At 41.7% G+C, this 25,155-nt stretch overlaps 2 protein-coding genes across 3 annotated transcripts in view; one reads left to right on the top strand and one right to left on the bottom strand.

Moving 5' to 3' along the window:
• The window catches only part of zbtb20 (zinc finger and BTB domain containing 20), a 308,716-nt gene extending 301,391 nt beyond the window's left edge, over nucleotides 1-7,325 (bottom strand). For both annotated transcript variants that reach the window (XM_028800480.2, XM_028800483.2), the window contains exon 1: nucleotides 7,143-7,325. The gene's annotated coding sequence lies outside the window, so the exon portion shown is untranslated. The remainder of the gene's footprint in view (nucleotides 1-7,142) is intronic.
• arhgap31 (Rho GTPase activating protein 31) overlaps nucleotides 1-25,155 on the top strand; it is a 1,181,844-nt gene that overhangs the window by 466,674 nt on the left and 690,015 nt on the right. The window lies entirely within an intron of this gene.

Here is a 25,155-nt window from a genome sequence, read left to right as displayed (position 1 = left end):
AAGTACACACTCATACCGCATACACAAATATTTAAAAAAAAATAATAATTGCATGTTCTCTCTTGCACGCACATTTATATGCCACCTTAAACCATTCATTTTTTAAATTTAACATTATAATTACACCCCTCCTTGCAAAAAAATGTTTTAGTATTTTTTCATATAAAACAAGGAAAACTTACCAAGAAAAAAAAAATATGAAGTATAAAAAAATACTGAATCCATTTCACAAGTGAGGAACATTCCAGACAAAAATCTAAAAATCTGCAGTCTTTGCGCAAGTAAATAATAATCATCATTTTTACTCAGGTTGATAACAGTTTGCACACTAACACATACACACGTTTATATGTAAAGTCCCTCTGTTCACTTTCCTTATTTGTGTGCGGCTGTTGCCATACACTAGCTTCTGAACATGTCCATTGTTTAAATGACAGAAGCAAGAGAAAAAAATGACGTCAAGAAAGAGTTGGAAAGATGTGTCAAGTCCAGAAGCCATGAAATACCAGAGCAGAGCATTGCAGAAACATCAACACACTAAAACACCTGTTACCAAATACAAATCTAGCGAGACTTTATAGTTCTTTGCACAACATATCTATTCAAAAAGGCGCTAAAGTTGATATCCGGAGAGGTTGATCATGGATGTGCCACATTATGAGCAGGAAAAGCCTGTTCACAAGCTGGCTACCTGCGTGCTTAAAGAGGACCTGATACCAGCAAAGCCATCAGATTCAGAAAGACAACAATCAAACAATGAAATCATAAGGAGTCTACATCAGCTGGATGCATCAATCTTAGAGGTAATTTAGGAAAAAAAAATGGCTCCATTAAACTTACTTTGATGTCAAGAGGAGAGAATGCGCCTCATTTTGAGAGTCTAATGAAGTGAATTATGCACTGAAAGCTCAAAATGAAATCCTTTCTATCAGCAGATTGATGTCCAGCACTAGAAGCCTAACAGTGATCAATTCATAAAAAAGCAGGTAAAATACAATTACAAACAATAAATGAAAAGAAGTGTACAAAGTAATAGTAAGAAAAATAAAAAAAGATATGCTATAACGTGATAAAAAGTAAATTCAAAGGAAATTAGTAAAAACAAAGTAATGGAGATATCCCAAACACATTCAAGCAAATAAAAATGTGGTAATAGATACAGTAAAATTAATTTTAAACAGACAGGATACCATAACAACAAATAGAAAAGACCAACCAGTACAAATAAAATACAACTGGTAAAAAAAAATATCAGCCGAGATAAAATAACTAATGATCATTAATGGTACCAACTAATGACAGCAACAAAATAAATAAATAAAAATAAATAAATATTATTGGTGATAGATTAAAGAGGTTGCCTGAACAGATATAAAATATACATATTGTTAGTGGTTATAAAATATTAGCAAAGAGCTGCACATTAGAACTGGCAAGTAGTAAACAAATATTTTTAAAAAGGCTCGCTCATATTTTACATTAAACAAATTCCAGAACAGATAATAACATAAAAAAGAATGTTAACTTGGGAAGTACATGCACAGCAATATTTTAAGCATATTTAAAAATATGTTAAAACTATGTAATAATTAATAAGCATTTCATCAATACTGTGAATAAAATAAAAGAAAATGAAATGGCCCGATTATGGCTCGCTCTAATAGGAATGCCAGAGGAACAGCAGGCTACTCTAAAACCCTAATGCAGCTCACTGATCTGCTTTGAAGGCCTGTGTACACACAGCAACTGAAGAAAGTTTCAGAAGTCTTGATTTTATTTTTATTTTATTTTTTTTTTTTTATATAATTATTCTTCATAACTCCTGGATTTTAATTTTACAGGATTGTTGTTCACATTTGCTCAGAAAATGAATCTCATTAAACTCACTCATTAAATGCCGAGCTGCCATCAGTAGCAAGATATACGAAACTCTGCTCTGTTGCTTCTGGCCCCTGCAGGAATATGCAAGCAGAAAAAGAAAAAGAAAAAAAAGGCCATTTCTTCTCAACTACCCAGACACGCAGCACCTTAACTGACCTGGCACATCAACAAAAGCCACCAAAGGACACAATTTATGGTGATGTATGGCAGCCACCATCACAACAACCTATATGATGACATTTTTTTCAAAATTTGTGGGCCTTATACAAGCAAACTGAAAAGAATGGAAGAACACAAACACGAGTTCCCTCACTCATATCTCAGAAAGATACAACATGTAGTGGGCAGCAGCAGAGGCTTGTGCCCCAGCAAAGACGACTGGGCCCAAGTCACGCATGTCTAAATCTGATTTTAGAATTGAACACATTTTATTAATAACAATAATAACACAGATCTACAGCAAAAGATGAAATGTAAATACAAAAAGACATTTATACAGGAGTTTATACAATTAGAGCCATATGCACAAGAATTAAAAAAAAAAAAAAAAAAATCACTGCACTGCAGATTAATTATTTATACACTTTAGACCTGATTCATTAATAATTGAAGTAATTTATCACATTTCCCCATTTTGTATTTCATTAAATCATTTTGGCATTTTTAACTAGCCTAATTATACTTAATTCCAAATGTATATATTAAAAACAATCTATAACCTTCTACTGTGTGTGCCTTCATAATGTAACCATGCATACAGAATGCAAAGGGAAAAATAAACACACAGTCATAAACGATGGACAAATATTTACATACAACACTCAAAACTATATATTAAAGTAAATGAGGAAATACATTTCCATGGGAATTACTACAAGAATTTAGTAAAATTTTATTTCATTGTAACTGATATGATGTTGCAAAATTGCAGGAAACAAATCGGATATTTATGGGATGATAAACTTGAAATTCAAGATGCGTAGCAGTAATTTTGACGGTATGTTATACACACATAGGATATACTGCTATACTGTATACACACACATATGCTTAATGTGAATTTGTATTTGTATGTATATATGTAAAATACGCAATTTTAAAATCACACACATTCCACATTAAATCTACATAACATTCACACTTTTGACACATACATACAGATATTGTATATATATGCACATACACACACGTACATAATCATATGCAGCATAGTCTAAATACTTGCATACACATAACACACGCATATATACAGTACATATAGTGTGTAATGTACATACATACATACATGCACACATACACATTTTATATATTTACTTACACATGTATACACTAGACAGATGGATAGCATATATACATATACATCTATATATGTGTTTATATTTTATTTTCAAACCCACATAAATCTTACTTAGCAATACCCCACAAGCTCTTTCAACATTAATTTTCTTGCCACCTAATCTGCATTTGCACTATTGAAACAAACAATAATAAGCAACTAATGACTTACTACTCCCATGTATAATTTATTATTGTAAGGCTCATTTTTCTTTTCCTCTATTGTGACACGTGCAAATTTTAAAACATTAAAAAAAAAAAAAAAGAACTGCAAAGAAATTTCACAAAAGAAACTTAGCTATCTTAAGTCTCACACATGACATGCTAATACACAAACAAAAAAAGACACACACTAGCACACATTCATAGAAGATTAAATTATGACTAGCTGTGATTTACATCAAATTAAAAAAAGTGTAATAACGAAAAACATTTTAAAGATACATTAAAGACTTTAGAAAACGAATTTTAGATTAGCCTGTTTCAACCATACTCGCATATATTAAGTATGAATTTAACAACTTAAACGTCGCTTTAAATTCTATGTACCTATAATGTTAAATTGTTTAAGGAGTCACGTAATTTTATAAAGTGCATAAATTTACAGTTGTATCACTTACATAACACATAGACGGGTATCCGGCCATCCATTACCTAAACCCGTTAAATGGATCCACCCGGCGCAGGATGGCAGGACAGAAAGGTGTGTATGTATACACATGCTGTACATATACATAAACAAACACACACCCACACACTCACAACTCCGACCTGTTGAGGGACTGTGTGTGAGTTTACACACTTGTTTACTCGATGCATGTCCAGCGAGTTCATTTTTGCTCTCTACAGCTCTCATTTTCAATACGGTGCGAACACGGAAGCAACAGAACACGGTTAATCTGTTTTAACATTGCAGAACACAACAGCAAATTCATTCATTCATTCATTCATCATACATGCAGTATATACATAATTTATATTTATTGAGAGAGAGTACTGTATATGCACAAATACAGTACATACACATCAATACATAGATATATGTACGAGTCTCATGTGTTTGTTTATTTAAGTGTAGGTGTTTTGCGACGGAAAATTTCCAAAAAATTGTTTGGATGTCTAATAATGTTATGTGTACATGTGCGGCATGCACAAAATACACAAGCTAAAAAAATTAATAACTGCAGATAATGTTTAGAATGCAACCCTGCTGACATGCGTTTAGATTAAATTTCAAGTAACCATTACAGACTACAAGATAAATTAACGCAACATTAATCTAACTTTACTTTTTAAGTACCAGCAAGTCAATAAACTTACCTGAAAACAATTAAGAGACCCGACCTATTATTTATTTAAGATTGAGGCAATTAACCATAAAGGTGTATGCGAGTAACTCCGGTGGGGACCACTGAGCTTTCCTCCCTGAACACCGATCACCCCGGCCTGGAACATGGCATAGATCCTCTCTGAACAGAGCTAACCCTAAATAACCTCTCAGAAAGCACCTCTAGTTGACTTCTTCAAATGCAAACCGCCGTACTCGTGTTGGTATTCAACCGTTTCCAGCCTTAGCATGCCGCCGCACTTTTGCGTTTTTACAATTCACTTCGTTTTGTTGAAGGTCATCGTGGGTTAAACTATCGAATGGGTCACCATGACCACAAATCTGACACTTCAGTTAATTTTAAAACTGTACTTTCTTAAAAGATCGAAGTGATATGAAAATGAAGGTATGGCTCTTGTTTTACTGTGAGGAGATTTTGCACAAATATCGATTTCCGAAATTTGACTAGCCTGGACTGCCATTTCACACGTTTTAACGAAATAAATCAAGCCTCGTTCCATATCCGAAGAGAAATTTCCCGAATCCTGTTGGCAATAAATTACAATAAAAACGGTTTTCTTATGGCAGTATAACGGTTTATTAAAACGAATTCCCACTATATGCAGGGGGCAATATTTTAGGCAAACAGTGTAATAAACACAGGATTAAAAAAAATATTCTTAATACAAAAAAATAATGGAGAAAAGACTACATTAATGTCTTCCGAAGTGCACTTGTGCGCCCGACCTCACTAACTTGTTTCAACCACAAAGTTTACACGGACCATAAGGCATTCTTTTCTCTCCAATACCCGAGTAGAAACAGGTGAGGGTGGACACCCCCGTCTAGTCTTAATATCTGTATCCAAAACTGACGTTGCGGTTTTCTCTTATCGAAGCTCAGGACAGAAAGTTCTGCGTCCACCTGTCTCAACGGCTGCTGTAAGTGCGAATAAAATCAGCGATATGTACGGACCGCCCGCATGGGCTGTGTCCCTGTATATCCATTTATTCTTTCCTGTTCCAGGCTGTCCGAAACACGGGGTCCTTTGATTTTGGGAGCCTGCAGCCGGGGCTTTGCTTATCATACCATTTACCAAGTCATTCGTTTGCGTTATTAAAAGGGGTTAAATTAAAATAACAAAATCGTACACTACTAGACAAAATGTTGGCCGCAAATGAGAAGGCATAATTTCAATTTACAATCCCACCGCATTCCTCCTTCATTTTAAAACATTTTCCCTTGAAAAATGTAAGCTTTGCGTAAAATGATCAAAATTCGGAAATGAATCGATAAAGCCTGATACATGTGACTATTTTTATGAGCCGCTTGCTAAAAAGAATTGCTGAAAATCAGTGTTGTAAATATAACATAAAGAGAGAACAACCGGTCCCTCTTTTCCCCGCGCCCTACAATACAAATTACGTCTCACAAAGCTGGCATTTCAAAGAGCTCACCTTACAGTAAGACGAGGGCATTCATTTTGTCAAACATGGCACCGGACCCGGGAGTGCATGCGGGCGGTCAGGGGAGCTCCCAAATTGTCGGCGGCGAAGAAGAAGAAGAAGGGAGCGAGGGGAGGCAAGCAGGTCGGCGGCAGCGAGAGTTACTGAATGGAGTGGCAAGTTGGAGGCGCAAACGCGGCAGATGTCCGTGCCTCTGAGGTGCCCGCAGCGGTGGCTGTTTCAGAACAAACGGCTTTACTCCATCATCGGGAGACCCAACCGTTTCCTATGCTGTATTTCCCACTTCCCCTTTCCATTGTGCCAGTCGGGACCAAGCTGAGGACAGTTTCCCAATTTAAACAGAGAGTCTTGCCGGCGAAACACCTCACACACGCGCGAAAGAAAAAAAAAACCCTTGCCAAGTGAAGTTTAGAAACTTCTTCTCCACTAGCCGTCAATTCATTTGTCACGCTTAAACTCAAATATTTAGCTTAAAAAATTCCATCCGTCAACCTCTCTATGCTAGGTAAATGAAAGCTTTGTTTCCGTTAATCGTATAAAAATAGCTCGGTCTTTTGAAATCTGGAATTTAGATATAGTTCACTACAGTGAAATTTTAAGAAGAAAAGAAAAAAATGCCCTTCGACAGTAGAATAAAACAAGCACGTAGATACACCACGGAAGCTTGTTTAAAACAATCACCTGTTTTATACTTATATAAAAAAGAACTTTTTCGGAAAAAGTCACTTTTTTTAATTTAAAAAGAAATCTTAACTAGCGATCGTCACTTTTTAAGTTGCTGAATTTTTCCCTAAAACGCCGAGATATTACAATAAGCGGAATCAACACCATAGCATACTAAATATAACTTATTACAAATAAATGCGAACTGTCCTAAATGCAAAGGAACAGCCACTGCTCCCGTCTCTCACTCCCCCCTAAATTACCGGGAACAAGGTGTCGTCCTCTCCTCTTATCCCGCCTGCTGTCTAAGCGCAGATCGCCAGCACGACACTTACTTGTTGAAAAGTTTTTTTTTTTCAATTTTTTTTCTGGAATAACAGACATTTCTGTTCTTATAAATAAAACAGAGGGACTCTTCAGTAACACCCAGCCCCCTCTCCCCCACCCCCTTCCCTCTCCCCGCTGCTTACCTTCCACTCCCAGCTGCGTTTCATGCTCCAGTAGGGTCCCCGAATTCGACCTTTCACGTTTTCCCTTACTGCACACTCCTGTTACCTTGTTTCAGTATTTTTCCTTTACTTTGTTTCAATTCTCACTTCCATCTTCTTTCATCTCATCAATAAACACACACACTGCACCCTACCTTCAACAAAATCGAGACCACGCCCACCAAACCCGCCCTTTCCTTTCCTATTCGGCTGCCTAATATGATCTTCACGCCCACTCAGCATTCATTGGCCAAAGTACAGTTTTGACATAAACAATGGGCCGGGAAGCACATCAATCAGGCGGGGCATGCTCCACTCAGGGCTTCGCACACCCACGAATCGGGGCGAGGATGGAGCTGGAGCCATTCCGGCTCTCGCCTGGGGTGTCTGCAGGAGCAGAGGCCTATGGTGCCGCTAGAGCCAAGATGGCGAACATAGGGGCACGGTGTCACAACCTCTCTCACCGCAATAAACAGTGCTCGATCAGTTTGTGGAGTGACAGAAACAGTTTAACACGGGCGTAAGTGACGGGATTTGGGTCCTTTCACGTTCTGACCTAAATGGTGGCATCCGAAGAACATTACGGTAGGGTCATGAAAAGTTTTCCTTCGTTGTTAAAATTACTACGCGCTCCGCACAATCATTTCGAGGATGGCAGAACTGGCCTATCCACGGAATGGAAGGTGCGTACTTGACAACACTCGCTGTCCATCACAGTGTTGCTCGGTGGATTGGTCCTACTGAGCGTCTGTAACTTTCAAGAATGAAATGACTGTCTCACGGCATTGGGCGAAGTCTGTGCCAGTCACAATCCTTACAATCAGGCTAGATTGGTTTCGGTCCACCCCTTTTACTTTCTACGCATTTCTATTTTCTCATTTATTTATTTTTAAAGACAACGACCCCGCTTGACCGCGAGCCAAGCTGAAAGAAGTGACTGACAATTCTGTGAGCCAATCAGCTAGCGGACAGCGCTGCCGCGACTCATAAACGACCAGCAGCTGAGCAGGAAAAACTGACTGACATGGAAACAGCGCAATGAGGTCCGGGGTTTTTGTTTTTTTGCCCACCCCTGTCTAGACGGTGACAGGTGTGCGTCTGTCTGCAGTCTAGACTGTACTAATCAGCCTTAAAGCTGCTGCTGTACCAAACGTTGCATCCCTGCGTGTACAAATGTGGATAGACAATGGCAGGAGGCCTAGTTTAGCGACTAAGAATAGTACCCCCGCTCTCCGAGTAACGATGACAAGAAAAGAGTTGGGCGACGAGTTTTCGTGCGATAAACGGTATTCGGGGTAATGGCATATTGCATGAATGATAATAAAACCTGCAAATGTCAAAGACGGAGCGATATGCTAAACACTTCTGTGTTAGGGCGGAGGGGAAAAAGAGTAGCAGGAGCTCATGCAGAACCCCCCAAATTGGGAATACATTCATGGTGTCAATCTGCATCGATTCTGACGTTCTGACAGTACAGACATTCTTAATTAAAAAAAAATCGTCGCCCGGCGCTGAGTGCTCTTTTCTAATTTCTATCAAATATTTCTTGTTATTTTCCGTGACATATTTAAAAATGTTAATTTTCTCCCGAGTCGGTAAAGAATTATCCATATCAGCACTAAATGTGTGGCGTCTGTCACCGCTCCGCCTCACGATCTGTAGGAATTACACGCTTCAGCGCTTCGTGTCCTTAAAGAAACCTTCAGTGCCTCAGTAGCTACAATGTAACAAGCGGTCCTTTCAGACCGTGTACGTCATCTGGCGCGCGCGCGCGTGTGTGTGTGTGTGTATACGTGTGTGCGCGATGCCCTTCATTTCGGGCAAAATGCGCATTTGCGAGTCGTGATGAAGTATTTACATATTCCCTTATTTGCTGAATTTTGCGCCCACTTCAATCCGCCAATGAAAAATGTTATCTGCTTCTTAAATATTTCATTTAGGGCGAGTGCCTGTGAGTCACGTTGTAATGCTCCGAGCGGCGCGCGTAACCACTCTTTAAATGCTAAATATTACATCGAGACAGAAAGAATAAATGATTCATTGTATTCGACCCACGTGAATACGAAAAGTTGGTTCTTCGGGTTTGAGTTTACGCATTTTGTAAGGTTTCTAAAACCGAAATGGTGAAGAAAAGGCGCGTGCCTGTCGCCACTGCCCGTTCCCCTCCCCCTCACATCCCACCCACCTAATTGTTATCCAACCTCTGGATGTTTAAAATGTCCTCCATTTCAGAAAGGCTGCATTATTTAATGTATGCCACTTTGATTAGATTTTGGTATCGTTATTATTTAAAGCAGCCGCTGTTTTTGGGCGCCACCTGCTGGACAGCGGCGCTATTCTCAGCACAGAAGGAGAGCGGATTGCGCGTATTCTGTTAAAGAAAGTCCAAAGTGCGTTACGGTGCTTGCTGCCTTCTTGTTTGTGTGTCTTTGCTTTCTTTAACACATTTTATATACTGCCAGCGTTTAGGGTACAATAATGAGGCCCGGTTTATCATTTCTACCGTATTTGTTTGCTGAACGTGGCTCAAGACTGGAATACAAGTCTCAATCGTTATTTGATGGGAAAAGGTATTTATTTCCTAAAAACTTAAATAGGTCTCCTGATTTAGGAATTTGCAATGTAGTTAAAATATATCAGGATTAAAGTCTGTTAATGGGAGTGAAAGATTAATTAGTTACATGTTACTTAGACCTGAAACTCTTTAGGTGCCCCCTTCACTGCCTAATCTGGTACACAAGAGGTATGGTAGGCACATTTTTGGGCAAGCAGATCACAGCACAATTCAGAGAAAGTATATATACTCGCCGTCGATCACTGCTCATCTTTGTCCTTTTTATTGCAAATCCCTGCCATTTTGCCATCATAGTGAATTGCGAGACAGCCTTCAGCTGCTTTGGTCGTTGTGCTAGAATTTAAATCTTGCAAATCAAGCCACCACTCTCCCCATTAGGAATACTTGCCTTGCTTTTGCAATATTATACTTAAACTTGAGTAGCATCAAAAGTCCTGTTTTTTTTCTGAATTTTTGCATGTATACATCTTTATAGCAGAAATCATTTTTTTTTATTTCAGCTCAATTTTAATTACATCTGACTTTTTGTTATAATCTTTATCTTTTCAACATGATTCCTGTTAATGGTCCTGCCAAACTGTGTAAATTTCAGACTACATTTGAACTCATAGTCTCAAGGGTGGGGGCTATCTGTATTCACACACACGTGCACATATTATTTTGTGCTTAGAAAAAGTTGATTATATGCTACTCTTGGAATAGCTCAGAACTATAACTGTCTATAGAATGTCAATTTTAAGAAGTGGTCTTCAGTACAGAAGATGCACTTAACGAGTTGATCAATTATCATTCCATTTTCTAAATCCACTTTTTTATTATACAAAGGATCCAGCAGTAAATTAAAACAAGGGAATTTTTAATTGTCAATTATTCAAAATGAATAGATGAATGCACAAAAGTATGGATATGATCAATGTGAAGAAGTAGATTGTGGGAAATGCACGATAGAGATGAAGTAAGACTTCAACTACAGAGTGTCTTAATTGCATGGACAGGCTCAATCAGCATGTTTTAGACAATGCCAGTCCCAAAAAGCATCTTTTTGACCAAATGAATCCCATTTTAGTCAATAAAAAGCAAGTGTTCCTTCCATTTATCAATTATCTTAAACCATTGTGGAAAGCTGCAGCCAGATCTGGCAGTTTTGGGTACAAGGCAGTGTCAAACCCTGGAGTGGGTGACAGCTCATCACAGGGAATACTCCTGCACATGCCCCCACATTTTTGTGCACAGCCAATTAAGAGATGCGACTCAATCAAACAGGAATACCTTTGAGATCTGAAAAGGGAATACCCTGAGTAAGCCTACAGAGGACTTGCATAGTCCACACATGGTGGGAATGGAGTCAGCATGCCTGGAGCTTGGCTGTCCACTTATGACTGCTGTGAAGTAAGAATCCAGTGTTTTGCATGTAGCTTCTGAACCCAAGCAGATTTCCCCAACGGGGCTCATGCTTTCATCTTTGTGTCCATTTATTTAAATCACTGAGTTGCTGTTATGCCTTGCCTATGACCACTTCCATTGTCACATTTTCTGCTTTACGTTCCCTTGTGACAGGTGTCACTATGTCATTCCCTGGTGCTAATTTGAGCTCATAGTGGTCAGTCTATCCTTAATCAGTTATCTCACAGTTTTGTTGGATACTTTATATGTTAAATACATTGTTTTTAGCCTCTTCAGTACATTTTTATTATTCTGTTTTTCTCATTCCTTATTTTAATTCTTTTTTTGCACCTGGACAATGTCTTTGTTTTCCATGTGGTTGTCTCTTTTTAACTTTTGTCTTTTTTTGTTCAAGTTTCATACTCGTGTCTGCCTTTAAATAATGCCATTAGATATACAATCATGTTTCATCCTTACACTGGTTATTAGTACTTATTTAAGACTAGAGGGTCAGTGCCACTAGTGAATTTCATTTCTTCCTTTTATCCAAGTTCTTTATGCTCAGTGATGAAGAGTGGGTGCTCTGAAGGACATCCGTGACCACTCCTGGTGGCATGATGTCTTAGAGAGAAATGGGGATTTTCCATCTGCTTAAAGAAAATGGTATGCTCCTTTCAAAATTTTACACTTAACAAAAATGAGTTTCAGGATTCTTTTTGATTAGCACATCTCAATTATATTTGATGAGCAGAAGTTTGAGGGTCCTTCCACACTTTTGAGCTTTGTATCCTGTAACTGTTAAGCTCTCACTCTTTCTGTTCTGGGTCTACAGAGCCCACTTTCCTAGTAATAGATTAGAGATCAACCAACTGAAACCTTGGGCATGTGTGATGCAATGCAGTAAGTAGCACAGTTTAAATTTTAAGTTTAAGTATACTCCTAAAAAGCAACTGTTCACATTAATTCCATTTTAAAGGTAAGTCACCCCAGGCTTTATTGTTCTTTTCTATTAATGTGACCTCCATGTGTTAGATGTACAGAAGGCAAGCAGTATATAGCTGGGAGATCTCAGACTTATAGGCTGCTATATTGAACAAAGTACAGCAGGGGGCACAATAGGAGAATGCCTGTTGTGATCTTATCTGAGAGCATTCATTTTGTGGCATTACTTGAGAAAGACAAAGTAAATGCAGTTGCTATATGGGGTTATTGAACCCGTTAACCATGGCTTCACCTCATTAACTATATATATATATATATATATATATATATATATATTGTCACAAAACTGAGACATACACAGAAAAAGGTTTGGGGCAGCCACCCGTATATTCTGGTATCCTGGCTGCAAAGTCATTTTCTTAGTCAATGACAGCACTGATGTGCACACAACTGAGTCCAAAACAAGACTGACAAACAGGGGAAAGGGGAAGGCTTTTAAAGGGGAAGATAGGAAGTGAGGTCATAAGGATCGGGTCCATATTCGTTAGCCATTGGTTCGAGCCCGGACGTGACATCACATGGGCCGGAGCCAGTAAAGTCTCCTTCCATTGGTTTGGTCCCGGAAGTGACTTCAAGAGAGGCAGATGGGATCTCCCATGAATGGTCTACAGGGAAGAGAGAAAAATTGTCAGTGCACTCTGCCACCTCCCGGCCTGTTTCAGAACTGCCGTCACTCAAGCCCTTTAGCTGCCTCCCATGCGCACGTGTGTGACAATATACTGTATATATATACTAGCAAAATACCCGCGCTTCGCAGTGGAGAAGTAGTGTGTTAAAGAGGTTATGTAAACATATATATACATAAACATATATACTTATATATACATATCTACATATACACATATCTACATATATGCATATATATATACATATATATATCCACATATATATACATATATCAATATATATATACACACATGCATACACACATACATATATATATATATATATACAGTAATCCCTCCTCCATCGCGGGGGTTGCGTTCCAGAGTTCCCGCGAAATAAGAAAATCCGCGAAGTAGAAACCATATGTTTATATGGTTATTTTTATATTGTCATGCTTGGGTCACAGATTTGCGCAGAAACACAGGAGGTTGTAGAGAGACAGGAACGTTATTCAAACACTGCAAACAAACGTCTCTTTTTCAAAAGTTTAAACTGTGCTCCATGACAAGACAGAGATGACAGTTTTGTCTCACAATTAAAAGAATGCAAACATATCTTCCTCTTCAAAGGAGTGCGCGTCAGATGTCACAGAGATAGAGAAAAGCAAACAAATCAATAGGGCTGTTTGGCTTTTAAATATGCGAAGCACCGCGGCACAAAGCTGTTGAAGGCGGCAGCTCACACCCCCTCCAGTCAGGAGAGAAGATAGAGAGAGACAGAGTTTGTTTTTCAATCAAAAATCAATACGTGCCCTTCGAGCTTTTAAGTATGCGAAGCACCATGCAGCATGTCGTTTCAGGAAGCAGCTGCACAAAAGATAGCAACGTGAAGATAATCTTTCAGCATTTTTAGACGAGCGTCCGTATTGTCTAGGTTTGCGAACAGCCCCCCTGCTCAATCCCCCTACGTCAGGATCAGAGAAAGTCAGCGCAAGAGAGAGAGAAAAGTAAGCTGGGTAGCTTCTCAGCCATCTGCCAATAGCGTCCCTTGTATGAAATCAACTGGGCAAACCAACTGAGGAAGCATGTACCAGAAATTAAAACACCCATTGTCCGTAGAAATCCGCGAACCAGCAAAAAATCCGCGATATATATTTAAATATGCTTACATATAAAATCCGTGATGGAGTGAAGCCGCGAAAGGCAAAGCGCGATATAGCGAGGGATTACTGTACACACACACATACATACATACACACACATATATATATATAAACATACAGACACATACAGTATATATACATATTTACATATCTACATATATATAGGAGGTTTTTGGGTCCCCCTTCCCATGGGCTCACCACCTATGGGAGGGGCCAAGGAGGTCGGGTGCAGTGTGAGTTGGGTGGTGGCCGAAGGCGGGGACCTTGGCGGTCCGATCCTCGGCTACAGAAGCTGGCTCTTGGGACGTGGAATGTCACCTCTCTGAAGGGGAAGGAGCCTGAGCTAGTGCGCGAAGTTGAGAGGTTCCGGCTAGATATAGTCGGACTCACCTCGACGCACAGCTTGGACTCTGGAACCAATCTCCTTGAGAGGGGCTGGACTCTGTACCACTCTGGAGTTGCCCCCGGTGAGAGGCGCCGAGCGGGTGTGGGTATACTTATTGCCCTCCGACTTGGAGCCTGTACATTGGGGTTTACCCCGGTGGACGAGAGGGTAGCCTCCCTTCGCCTTTGGGTGGGGGGACGGGTCCTAACTGTTGTTTGTGCGTATGCACCGAACAGCAGTTCGGTGTACCCACCCTTTTTGGAGTCCCTGGAGGGGGTGCTAGAGGGCATACCTTCTGGGGACTCCCTTGTTCTGCTGGGAGACTTCAATGCTCACGTGGGCAATGACAGTGAGACCTGGAAGGGCGTGATTGGGAGGAATTGCCCCCCCCCGATCTGAACCCGAGCGGTGTTTTGTTATTGGACTTCTGTGCTCGTCACGGATTGTCCATAACGAACACCATGTTCAAGCATAGGGGTGTTCATATGTGCACTTGGCACCAGGACACCCTAGGCCTCAGTTCGATGATCGACTTTGTGGTCGTGTCGTCGGACTTGCGGCCACATGTCTTGGACACTCGGGTGAAGAGAGGGGCGGAGCTGTCAACTGATCACCACCTGGTGGTGAGTTGGCTTCGATGGTGGGGGAGGATGCCGGTCAGGCGTGGTAGGCCCAAATGTGTTGTGAGGGTCTGCTGGGAACGTCTGGCAGAGCCCCCTGTCAGAAGTAGCTTCAACTCCCACCTCCGGCAGAACTTCGACCACATCCCGAGGGAGGTGGGCAACATTGAGTCCGAATGGGCCATGTTCCGTGCCTCTATTGTTGAGGCAGCTGACCAGAGCTGTGGCCGTAAGGTGGTCGGTGCCTGTCATGGCGGCAATCCCCGAACCCGTTGGTGGACACCGGCGGTGAAGGATGCCGTCAAGCTGAAGAAGGAGTCCTACAGGACCCTTTTGTCCTGTGGGACCCTGGAGGCAGCTGATAGGTACCGGCAGGCCAAGCGGAATTCGGCTTTGGTGGTTGCTGAGGCAAAAACACGGGTGTGGGAGGAGTTTGGGGAGGCCATGGAGAAAGACTTTCAGACGGCTTCGAGGAGATTCTGGTCCACCATCCGGCGTCTCAGGAAGGGGAAGCAGTGCAGTGTCAACACTGTATATGGTGGGGATGGTGCGCTGCTGACCTCGACTCGGGACGTTGTGGGTCGGTGGGGGGAGTACTTTGAAGACCTCCTCAATCCCATTAACATGCCTTCCAATGAGGAAGCAGAGCCTGGGGGCTCAGAGGTGGGCTCCCCCATCTCTGGGACTGAGGTCACCGAGGTGGTCAAAAAACTCCTTGGTGGCAGGGCCCCGGGGGTGGATGAGATACGCCCGGAGTTCATCAAGGCTCTGGATGTTGTAGGACTGTCTTGGTTGACACGCCTCTGCAACATTGCATGGACATCAGGGACAGTGCCTCTGGATTGGCAGACCGGGGTGGTAGTCCCCCTCTTTAAGAAGGGGGATCGGAGGGTGTGTTCCAACTACAGAGGGATCACACTCCTCAGCCTCCCTGGAAAAGTCTATTCAGGGGTCCTGGAGAGGAGGGTCCGTCGGATAGTCGAGCCTCGAATTCAGGAGGAACAGTGTGGTTTTCGTCCTGGTCGCGGAACAGTGGACCAGCTCTATACCCTTAGCAGGGTCCTGGAGGGTGCATGGGAGTTTGCCCAACCAGTCTACATGTGTTTTGTGGACTTGGAAAAGGCATTCGACCGTGTCCCTCGGGGAATCCTGTGGGGGGTACTCCGAGAGTATGGGGTACCGGCCCCCCTGATAAGGGCTGTTCGGTCCCTGTACGATCGGTGCCAGAGCTTGGTCCGCATTGCCGGCAGTAAGTCGAACCCGTTTCCAGTGAGAGTTCGACTCCGCCAGGGCTGCCCTTTGTCACCGATTCTGTTCATAACTTTTATGGACAGAATTTCTAGGCGCAGCCAGGGCGTTGAGGGGGTCCGGTTTGGTGGGCTCAGGATTGGGTCACTGCTTTTTGCAGATGATGATGTCCTGTTTGCTTCATCAGGCCGTGATCTTCAGCTCTCTCTGGATCGGTTCGCAGCCGAGTGTGAAGCGGCTGGGATGAGAATCAGCACCTCCAAATCCGAGACCATGGTCCTCAGCCGGAAAAGGGTGGAGTGCCCTCTCAGGGTTGGTAGTGAGATCCTGCCCCAAGTGGAGGAGTTCAAGTATCTCGGGGTCTTGTTCACGAGTGAGGGAAGAATGGAGCGTGAGATCGACAGGCGGATTGGTGCGGCATCCGCAGTAATGCGGGTGCTGCATCGGTCTGTCGTGGTGAAAAAGGAGCTGAGCCGCAAGGCAAAGCTCTCAATTTACCAGTCGATCTATGTTCCTACCCTCACCTATGGTCATGAGCTATGGGTAGTGACCGAAAGAACGAGATCGCGAATACAAGCGGCTGAAATGAGTTTCCTCCGCAGGGTGTCTGGGCTTTCCCTTAAAGATAGGGTGAGAAGCTCAGTCATCCGGGAGGGGCTCAGAGTAGAGCCGCTGCTCCTCCGCATCAAGAGGAGTCAGATGAGGTGGCTCGGGCATCTGATCAGGATGCCTCCTGGACGCCTCCCTGGTGAGGTGTTCCGGGCACGTCTAACCGGGAGGAGGCCCCGGGGAAGACCCAGGACACGTTGGAGGGACTATGTCTCTCGACTGGCCTGGGAACGCCTTGGGATTCTCCCGGAAGAGCTAGAAGAAGTGGCCGGGGAGAGGGAAGTCTGGGCATCTCTGCTCAAGCTGCTACCCCCGCGACCCGACCTCGGATAAGCGGGAGACAATGGATGGATGGATGGATGGACATATATATACACATATATACATATCTACATACATACACATCTATCTATCTATCTATCTATCTATCTATCTATCTATCTATCTATCTATCTATCTATCTATCTATCTATCTATCTATCTATATATATATATATATATATATATATATATATATATATATATATATATATATATATATATATATATATATATAGCAAAATACCTGCGCTTAGAATTAAGGCCAAAAAGTTCTATCTTGGTCTCATCAGACCAGAGAATCTTATTTCTCACCATCTCAGAGTCCTTCAGGTGTCTTTTAGCAAACTCCATGCGGGCTGTCATGTGTCTTGCACTGAGGTATGTGTGGAGACAACCAGGCACTGCTCATCACTTGTCCAATACAGTCCCCACAGTGAAGCATGGCGGTGGCAGCATCATGCTGTGGGGGTGTTTTTCAGCTGCAGGGACAGGATGACTGGTTGCAAACGAGGGAAAGGTGAATGCAGCCAAGTACAGGGATATCCTGGACAAAAACCTTCTCCAGAGTGCTAAGGACCTCAGACTGGGCCGAAGGTTTACCTTCCAACAAGACAATGACCCTAAGCACACAGCTAAAATAACAACTCTGTGACTGTTCTTGAATGGCCCAGCTAGAGCCCTGACTTAAACCCAATTGAGCATCTCTGGAGAGAACTAAAAATGGCTGTCCACCTACGTTTACCATCCAACCTGACAGAACTGGAGAGGATCTGCAAGGAGGAATGGCAGAGGATCCCCAAATCCAGGTGTGAAAAACTTGTTGCATTTTTCCCAAGAAGACTCATGGCTGTATTAGCTCAAAAGGGTGCTTCTACTAAATACTGAGCAAAGGGTCTGAATACTTAGGACCATGTGATACAGTGATCCCTCGCTATATCGCGCTTCGCCTTTCGCGGCTTCACTCTATCGCGGATTTTATATGTAAGCATATTTAAATATATATCGCGGATTTTTTGCTGTTTTGCGGATTTCTGAGGACAATGGGTCTTTTAATTTCTGGTACATGCTTCCTCAGTTGGTTTGCCCAGTTGATTTCATACAAGGGACGCTGTCTGGCGGAGTGGTGGCTCTGAGGCTAGGGAGCTGCACTGGCAATCGGAAGGTTGCCGGTTCGAATCCCGTAAATGCCAATAAGGACTCTGCTCTGTTGGGCCCTTAAGCAAGGCCCTTAACCTGCAATTGCTAAGCGCTTTGAGTAGTGAGAAAAGCGCTATATAAATGCAAAAAATTATTATTATTATTATTGGCAGATGGCTGAGAAGCTACCCAACTTACTTTTGTTTCTCTCTCTCTCTCTCTCTCTCTCTCTCTCTCTCTCTCTCTCTCGTGCTGACTTTCTCTGATCCTGATGTAGGGGGTGTGAGCAGGGGGGCTGTTCGCACACCTAGACGATATGGACACTCGTCTAAAAATGCTGAAAGATTATCTTCACGTTGCTATCTTTTGTGCAGCTGCTTCCTGAAACGACATGCTGCACGGTGCTTTGCATACTTAAAAGCTCAAAGGGCACGTATTGATTTTTCACTGTTTGTTTTCCTCTGTCTCTCTCTCTCTCTCTCTCCCTGCTCCTGACGGAGGGGGTGTGAGCTGCCGCCTTCAACAGCTTTGTACCGGCAGTGCTTCGCATACTTAAAAGCCAAACAGCCCTATTGATTTGTTTGGTTTTCTCTCACTTTCTGACATTCAGTGCTCCTGACGCGGACTCCTTTGAAGAGGAAGATATGTTTGCATTCTTTTAATTGTGAGACAGAACTGTCATCTCTGTCTTGTCATGGAGCACAGTTTAAACTTTTGAAAAAGAGACAAATGTTTGTTTGCAGTGTTTGAATAACGTTCCTGTCTCTCTACAACCTCCTGTGTTTCTGCGCAAATCTGTGACCCAAGCATGACAATATAAAAATACCCATATAAACATATGGTTTCTACTTCGCGGATTTTCTTATTTCGCGGGTGGCTCTGGAACGCAACCCCCGCGATGGAGGAGGGATTACTGTATTTCGGTTTTCCTTTTTAATAAATCTGCAACAATTTCAAAAATTCTTTTTTTTGTCTGTCAATATGGGGTGCTGTGTGTACATTAATGAGGGAAAAAATTAATTTAAATGATTTTAGCAAATGGCTGCAATATGACAAAGAGTGAAAAATTGAAGGGGGTCTGAATACTTTCCGTACCCACTGTATGTATATATATATATATATATATATATATATATATATATATATATATATATATATATTATATAAAACAATCCTGGAACGAGATGAGATTTTTTCAGAGAGATAGTTTCAAATCCTGTGAGACGAGACTTTGTGCCAAGTGATTTAACCACGCCCGGGGCTGGAAATAAAACACAAACAGTAGATGATAAAGTAGAACGTTGTAAAAAGGTTCCAATATGTTGGCGTGATGCACATGCAGAGCAGATTAGAGAGAATGAAAGTACTAAAATTCTAAAGCCTCAAGAAAATGATAGTAAAGATCGCATTAGTACAAACAAACGGAAATGATTACTCCGTGAAATAATGGAACAGTGAAAAGAGATTGAATATATTTTTCATATATGTATATATATATATGAATGGAAGAGAAGGTCTGTGATAGGGTTTGCATATTTGCAGCTGGAGATCCACAAAGGAAGAAAATGAACCACGTATCATGGTGTAGTTTTTATTCCTGTGCTTTCAGCCCCTACCAGGGGTCTTCAGTAGAGGATAATACTTAGACTTTCAAGAATCAAAGGCAATATATAGCAAAAATTACGGGGTGGGGGCTAAGTCAGTGTGATCAGGAGGGGGGGGGGTATTGGTTGTAAAGTTTTATTTATTATGAACATGTTCTTCTTAAGTTTGCATATGCTGGATATATGTCCAAATGTCTGTTGATGGCGTTCTCATTTGATAGCCAAGATTCGGCCAGCTCTCTGGCACTTTTGGTACTGGCCTTAAATCTAACTTGTACATTGTCCCAGCTAAATGTATGTCCTGTTGATTTTGTATGCGTATCGATCAGTGATCGTGAGTCCTTTCTTCTGACAGCGTTGCGATGTTCATGTATATGTGTTGCGATTCTTTTTGATGTTTGTCCTAAGTATACCGCTGGGCAAGAACTGCATGGAATACTATAAACTGCGTTTCGTATTTCTGCTGTCAATCTCTTGTTTTTAGCATTAAAGAGGACCGTGCGCAGAAGTGCCAGAGAGCTGGCCGAATCTTGGCTATCAAATGAGAACGCCAACAACAGACATTTGGACATAAATCCAGCATATGCAAACTTAAGAAGAACATGTTCATAATAAATAACACTTTACAACCAATACCCCTCCTCCTGATCACATTGACTTAGCCCCCCCACCTCGCTGCCAAACATCATGTCATTTTTGCTATGTATTGCCTTTGTTTCTTGTAAGTCTAAGCATTATCCTTTGATGAAGGTCCCTGGTAGGGGCTGAAAGCTCAGGAATAAAAACTACTTCATGATACGTGATTCATTTTCTCCCTGCATCTTCAGGGGGAGCAGCCCTGGATGGTGCAATACCTCCCCCTGGACACTAGATGGCTGCCCCCCTGGGTTGGAGAGGTGCCTTGGGCGCCCGCAGGGCTTCATGAGAGTTGGAGTTGGATGCAGCCCTTTTGGGTCCCACAGGCACCGCCAGGAGGTGCTGTAGCTAGGACTCCTGCGCTCCTGTGGGCCACGTATGCACCACACCCGGAAGTGCAGCCGGAACAAGCCAATCAAGCACCTGGAGCACTTCCGGGGGAATTATAAAAGGGGCCAGCAGCCACCACTCTTGGGACCAGAGTCAGGAGGTGGAGGACAAAGCTAGACAGGAGGAATGGTGGTGCCAGAAGAGTGTGTGTTAAATTAAGTGCTTTTGGGACTGTGTATTGCCTTGGGGTTCACGGGGAAGATGTGCCCCACAGGTGAAGAAAAATAAATGTCTTTGTGCTTTTACATGTGCCTCAGTGTGAGTCTGTGTCTTGTCAGGCGCAATATAGCGCCTTTTACCACAATATATATATGTGTATACTAGCAAAATACCCGCGCTTCGCAGCGGAGAAGTAGTGTGTTAAAGAGGTTATGTAAACATATATATACATATACATATATACATATATATACATATCTACATATACACATATCTACATATACACATATCTACATATACATATATATATATAATATATATATATATATATATACATATACACATCCATATATTTGCAGTTGGGGATCCACAAAGGGAGAAAAAACGAATCACGTATCATAAAATAGTTTTATTCCTGAGCTTTCAACCCCTATCAGGGGTCTTCATCAGAGGATAATGCTTAGACTTACAAGAATCAAAGGCAATTTATAGCAACACATTCAGGGGGGGGGGGGGGGTGGGTGGAGGTGACTAAGTCCGTATGATCAAAAGGGGGGGGGGGGGGGGGGGGGGGGTTATCGTTAAATTAAAGTGCATATGTCCTTCTTAAGTTGGCATATGCTGGGTTTATGTCCAAGTGTCTGTTGATGGCATTTTCATCTGATAGCCAAGACTCGGCCAACTCTCTGGCGCTTTTTGTACTGGCCTTAAATTTTACTTTCACGTTGTCCCAGTTGAATGTGTGTCCTGTCGATTTAGTATGTGCATATATCAAGGATAGTGCGTCCTTTCTTCTGACAGCGTTGCGATGTGCCTGTACACGTGTTGAAATTCTTTGATGCTAACTGCCCGGAATTTTATGGACTCCCAAAAATACACAAAACACCACTAAAATACAGACCAGTGGTTAGCCTAATAGGCGGACCATCATACAACTTGTCAAAAAGACTTTTCCAACTACTTAAACATTTAACGGACGACTCGGATTATTCTGTCAACAGCGCGGAGTCGGCATTACAGCGCTTGAATGACGTATCCATCGCCGAGGACGAGATCATGGTCTCGTTTGATGTTATATCGCTATACACCATGATCCTGACCCAACTGGCCACAGAAACTTTATTAATGAAACTGGATAGTGACCCCACCATAGAGACAAGAACCAAACTGTCCATCAAAGACTTAATGCACCTAATATCACTTTGCCAAAAAACGCACTTTCATTTCAACGGCAAGTATTACACACAGAAAGAAGGCATGCCGATGGGATCACCGTTATCGGGACTCCTAGCTGAACTGGTAATGCAACGATTTGAAAACATAGCTTTATCCCAGATTACACCCAAAATTTGGATACGCTACGTAGACGACACATTCGTCATTTTAAGAAAGAGCCAGCTGAATGAATTCTTCAATCATATTAACACAATATTCCCTGCAATCCAGTTCACAATGGAAAAAGAAAATAATCGACACATCAATTTCCTGGACATTTACATCAAAAGAAATAGTGACGCCACCCTCACCACAAGTGTTTACCGCAAACAATGCCACGCAGACAAGATTCTACACTTCGCCAGCAATCACCCGGTATCTCATAAACGGAGCTGCGTGAAAACCCTATTTAAACGAGTCCACACGCATTGTAATACCAAGGAAACAAAAATTAATGAGAGACGCTATCTGTTTCAACTTTTCACCTCGAACGGATACTCAAAATCATTCATTAATCGGAGTCTACACAGCAGGCGCCAAAGGAATCAGCATACAAGCGACGTACATCAGAACACCCACCCCACCTGGCATTCACTCCCATACCACCATAATGTGTCAGAAGGCACGGCACGCACCCTGACCAAGTGGGGCATCAAAATAGCACATAAACCCACCAACAATCTGCGCATGGTCCTGTTTAATGCTAAAAACAAGAAATCGACAGCCGAAACACGAAACGCAGTTTATAGTATTCCATGCAATTCTTGCTCAGCTGTATACATAGGACAAACGTCAAAAAGAATTTCAACACGTGTACAGGAACATCGCAACGCTGTCAGAAGAAAGGACGCACTATCCTTGATATATGCACATACTAAATCGACAGGACACACATTCAACTGGGACAACGTGAAAGTAAAATTTAAGGCCAGTACAAAAAGCGCCAGAGAGTTGGCCGAGTCTTGGCTATCAGATGAAAATGCCATCAACAGACACTTGGACATAAACCCAGCATATGCCAACTTAAGAAGGACATATGCACTTTAATTTAACGATAAACCCCCCCCCCCCCCTTTTGATCATACGGACTTAGTCACCTCCACCCACCCCCCTGAATGTGTTGCTATATATTGCCTTTGATTCTTGTAAGTCTAAGCATTATCCTCTGATGAAGACCCCTGATAGGGGTTGAAAGCTCAGGAATAAAACTATTTTATGATACGTGATTCGTTTTTTCTCCCTTTGTGGATCCCCAACTGCAAATATGCAAACCGTATCACAGACCTTCTCTTCCATTCGTACATCCATATATATATATATATATATATATATATATATATATATATATATATATATACACACACATATCAACATATATATACACATACATATACACACATACATACACACACACATATACATATATAAATATACACATACATACATAGTGCATTGTAACACGGGCTGTGATTGTTACATAGGAGGGAGACGACAAATCACAGCTTCCCGCTTTCTAATCGGGCCTGTGATTGGTGCTTTGACGGATGCCCAGATCCCACAGTATCTCCCCTTAGGAGAGGCGTTAGGCAAGTGTAATTAAATAGCGGTGCTGCAAGTTTAGCTTTACACCTGTTTTTAAGGCTTATTGACTGAAAGGGGCTTTCACGAAAAAAGTTAGGGCTTTGCTACAGGATACACCCTCCACAAGTTAAGGAAGTAAAAATAAAGGTATATATTTCTGTTTTATTTAAACCTTTTTAGTTTGTATGCGGGCGGTATGGTGGCGCAGTGAAAGGTGCCAGTTAGGAGACCCAGGTTCGCTGCCCTGCGTGGAGTTTGAATGTTCTCCCCGTGTCTGTCTGGGTTTCCTCCAGGTACTCCGGTTTCCTCCCACAGTCCAAAGACATGTAGGTTAGGTGCATTGGCGATTCTAAATTGTCTGTGGTGTGTGGGTGTGTTTGGGTGTGTGCGCCCTGCGGTGGGCTGGCACCTTGCCCGGGGTTTGTTTCCTGCCTTGTGCCCTGTGTTGGCAGGGATTGGCTCCTGTATTTAGGATATAGCGGGTTGGATAATGGATGGATGGACATTTGTATGCATAGCCCCATTTGCCCGTTTTCATTTTTTTTTCTTTCTTCAGTAATATTTCAGCAAACCCGGAGCTTGTCAGTTCAAATCCTGGTACTGACACCACTGTGTGACCCTGAGGAAGTCACTTCACCTGCCTGTGCTGCAAAAAACAAAAGTAATGTAACAAATTGTACCTCAGATGTTGCAAGTTGCTGGAATAAAGGCATAAGTCAAATAGATAAATATGTATTATACACATAGGAACTATTCATTTATTTTCAGTTAAGTCATCTGTAGCAAACCTTTATAAATGAGGGTTTCTCCTTTTTAGATAGTGCAAACTGTTTCTTCTTCATTGAGGTTTTCTCTTGGAGAGCTTTTTTCATTTAATTGAAAATTAAAGCAACAGCTGCCAAAATATGTAGCTTTCTTATTAATTTTTCAACATTGTGTAAAATAACTTTATAAAGTAACATAAAAGGTTTAAATACTGGTTATCCTTTTACACTAAAATATTACTAAAGAGATACAAAAAAAGTAAAATGCATATGTTGTTTTTCTTTAAGGAGATTAAATATTACTGAAGAAAGAAAAAAAAAAAAAATAAAACAGCCAAATGGGGCTATGCATACGAACTTAAAAGGTTTAAATAAAACAGAAATATATACCTTTATTTTTACTTCCTTAACTTGTGGAGGGTGTATCCTGTAGCAAAGCCCTAACTTTTTTCGTGAAAGCCCATTTCAGTCAATAAGTCTTAAAAACAGGTGTAAAGATATTGACAATAAGCTACGCAAACCTACCAAGACATGGAATCGTTTAAATCAAGGCGCGAGTTGAAAAACACCATCCCATACTATTAGTTAACGATTAACA

This window comes from Erpetoichthys calabaricus, chromosome 4 (assembly GCF_900747795.2).
Source record: "Erpetoichthys calabaricus chromosome 4, fErpCal1.3, whole genome shotgun sequence".
Classification (NCBI taxonomy): domain Eukaryota; kingdom Metazoa; phylum Chordata; class Cladistia; order Polypteriformes; family Polypteridae; genus Erpetoichthys; species Erpetoichthys calabaricus.
This window is presented reverse-complemented; position numbering and strand designations above follow the sequence as displayed.